This window comes from Schistocerca serialis, chromosome 2, assembly GCF_023864345.2.
Source record: "Schistocerca serialis cubense isolate TAMUIC-IGC-003099 chromosome 2, iqSchSeri2.2, whole genome shotgun sequence".
NCBI classification, from domain to species: domain Eukaryota; kingdom Metazoa; phylum Arthropoda; class Insecta; order Orthoptera; family Acrididae; genus Schistocerca; species Schistocerca serialis.
Window position 1 is genome coordinate 486148516 of NC_064639.1, and position 3603 is coordinate 486152118.

The 3603-nt window shown below is 49.6% G+C and overlaps 1 non-coding gene across 1 annotated transcript; it reads right to left on the reverse strand.

The window, feature by feature from the left end:
- Positions 1-3130: 3130 nt before the first annotated feature.
- Trnas-cga (transfer RNA serine (anticodon CGA)) lies at positions 3131-3205 on the reverse strand. The gene has a single exon. It is a non-coding gene; the product is annotated as a tRNA-Ser (tRNA).
- Positions 3206-3603: the final 398 nt, after the last annotated feature.

Below are 3603 nucleotides of genomic sequence, written 5' to 3' on the forward strand. Positions count from 1 at the left end.
ACGTTGCAGATCAGTGTACCTAATTGGCAGAAAGCACAGGTGGTTGCCTTCTATGATGAAGGTATTTGAATGTTGGTACAATGCTATGCCAAATGTCTCAATCGGAGTGGCGACTACGTAGAGAAGTAGCTAGAATATGTAACTAACTATTGCAAATAAGACATTTTTGATTCTCACTGTGGTCAGCATTTCGTGATCGACCGGACCTTACTTTCCGGGCCGGCCGCGGTGGCCGTGCGGTTCTAGGCACTTCAGTCCGGAACCGCGTGACTGCTACGGTCGCAGGTTCGAATCCTGCCTCGGGCATGGATGTGTGTGTTGTCCTTAGGTTAGTTAGGTTTAAGTAGTTCTAAGTTCTAGGGGACTGATGACCTCAGATGTTGAGTCCCATAGTACTCAGAGCCATTTGAACCTTACTTTCCGAATAGCTCTGGTATTTCTCTGGAAATACGGCGATTCGATTTCCGCGGACTACGTTGAAATGCTGTATTCGAGGCACCAACAGTGTCTTCGGCCACTCCAGGAATACCTCTTCTCGCGTTATCACCTAAAATGCGAGCTTCTTTAAACTTTTCACAACATCCTCTGCTTTGACGCTCTTCATATCTGACTGATCTCGACCGTAGGCATTTCTACCTTTGAGCTGTAATAGCTGACCGTGTTTCATGTAACAACAAATATTGCAGTTTAAACTGCATACACGCTATTGTGACATTAGCTCCGGTAAAGTATGCTACCTGAGAGAAAAGAAATCATATGTTGTCAAAGGTCACATAGAAATGTGTCCATAAGAAGTTTATCAGTTAAGTCACCATTTGCAACAAACCGCGTACTTGTAGTTCCTTAGAAAGACCGCAAATTTTTGTGATCAGGGAAGACTTTATGCTCACCCTGTATGTCGTACGGAAGTTGGCGCTGTGCTCCTCTCAAAGGGGAGACTCGGCAGCACGGTGTGCTTGTTCCAGTTTGCTGGCCGAGTTGTCGGTCCTGGACGTGGGGGGCAGGCCTGTGGGAGGCGTCCCGACTGCTGCGCAGCCAACGGCGGCCTGCGCGCTGCCGCCTCCACTGCCCCCGGGGGGGCGGTCTGCCTCACACACGTGCGCCCGCCTTCGATCGCGTTTTTATGGGCGACGGAGAAATGTGAGCGCGTGCCGTTCACTTCCGTTCAGAGGAAGGTCGCGAGGGAGTCATTCCTTCGTTCGCTTTGGTCTGCGTATAAATTTACGGTGCCAAGTCCGCGGCGCCACACTGGCAGTAGCACACTTCGTCCTTTACAACGTACTTCAAGAATTCTGACATGTGTTGCTACAAAGATCACAACGCTTCGTCCGTAATACGGTATGTAATTTGTGAAGCAGCTGATGATAGACGACATTGTTGGCAAATGTTGTATCAAGCCGTTTCAGAGTAGGGGAGAATGCTGTACCAGGACGACACTGTACTAAGCAACACATGAGGTTTCCTGGTCGATGTTTGAAGCTAGTGAATCATTTTAGAATGACATGAAGGAACATGCATAAAAGACTGCCACTGGCAGTTTTTGTCATCTTCTTCCGTTTTTGTTGTTGTTGATGTACTATACTGTGTTTCGTGCAGCGTTTGTAAATATTACCAGCTCTACATATTTAAATTCTGTATAATACAGCAGGTGACAAAAAGTCACTGGATAGTGATATGCAGCCGGCCAGTGTGGCCGAGCGGTACTATGTGCTTCAGTCTGGAACCGCGCGACCGCTACGGTCGCAGGTTCGAATCCTGCCTCGAGCATGTATGTCTGTGATGTTCTTAGGTTAGTTAGGTTTAAGTAGTTCTAAGTTCTAGGGGACTGACGATCTCAGATGTTAAGTCCCATAGTGCTCAGAGCCATTTCTGATAGTGATATGCACATGTGCAGATGGCGGTAGTATCGCATGTCAATGGCCCTGCCGCAGTGGTAACACCGGTTCCCGTCAGATCACCGATGTTACAGCGCTGCCGGGCTGGGCTAGCTCTTGGATGGGAGACCATTCGGTCTGCAGAGCGCTGTTTGCAGGCGGGGTGCACTCAGCCCTTGTAAGGCAAACTGAGGAGCTACTTGATTGAGAAGTAGCGGCTCCGGTCTCGGAAACTGACATACGGCCGGGAGAACGGTGTGCTGACCACATGCCCCTCTGTATTAGCATCCAGTGACGCCTGTGGTCTGAGGATGACACCGCGGCCGGTCGGTACCGTTGGGCCTTCATGGCCTGTTCAGGAGGAGTTTAGTTTTAGTTTAGGTAGTATCGCATACAAAAGATGTAAAACGGCAGTATACTGGCGGAGGTGTCATTTGTATCAGGTGATCCGTGTGAAAAGGTTTCCGATGTGTTTATGACCGCACAACGGGAATTAACGGGCTTTGAACGAGGAATGGTTGTTGCAGGTAGACGCATGGGACATTCCGTTTTGGAAATCACGGGTTACCTCTCCCCACGGACAACACAGTGCCCACTGGTCTTTGCTTAACGACCAAGAGCAGCGGCGTTTGCGTAGAGTTGTCAGTACTAGCAGACAAGTGACACTGCGTGAAGTAACCGTAGAAATGAATGTAAACGAACGATGAACGTATCAATTAAGACAGTGCCACGAAATGTGGCGTTAATGGGCTATGGCAGCAGATGACCGACGCGAGTGCCTTTGCTCAAAGAACGACATCGCCTGCAGCGCCTCTCCTGAACTCATGACCAAATCGGTTTGACCTGGTGACATGAATCCCGATGTCAGTTGGTAAGACCACGTGACAAGGCTGTCAATATGGCACTGTGCAAGCTGGTGGTCGCTCCACCACGGCGAAGACAGTGTTTACGTGGAATGTGATGTGAAGGTCGATGGCAGCATGTCATGACCTCACAGAAATGCAGGACGCTTTTCGATCAGTACCCCTGGGATTTGCAGTGGGATGATAGAGGCTAGCACGAGTGGGGTGCTTGTAGGAATCTGGAACATTCTATAATAATTAATACTGGAATAATTTCGTAAATAACTTTTACTTAACTTTGTCCTGCTACTGCACTCCAGGAACATAACTAATAACAACTATCTTCCAGAATGAGATTTTCACTCTGCAGCGGTGTGTGCGCTGATATGAAACTTCGGGGCAGATTAAAACTGTGTGCCGGGCCGAGACTCGAACTCGGGACCTTTGCCTTTCGCGGGCAAGTGCTCTACCAACTGAGCTACCCAAGCACGACTCACGCCCCGTCATCACAGCTTTACTTCTGCCCGCGAAAGGCAAAGGTCCAGAGTTCGCGTCTCGGCCCGGCACACAGTTTTAATTTGCCAGGAAGTTTCATATCAGCGCACACTCCGCTGCAGAGTGAAAATCTCATTCTGGGAACATCCCCCAGGCTGTGGCTAAGCCGTGTCTCCGCAATATCCTTTCTTTCAGGAGTGCTAGTTCTGCAATGTTCGCAGGAGAGCTTCTGTAAAGCTTGGAAGGTAGGAGACGAGGTACTGGCAAAAGTAAAGCTGTGAGGAGGGGGCTTGAGTCGTGCTTGATTAGCTCGATTGGTAGAGCACTTGCCCGCGAAAGGCAAAGGTCCCGAGTTCGAGTCTCGGCCCGGGGCACAGTTTTAATCTGCCTGG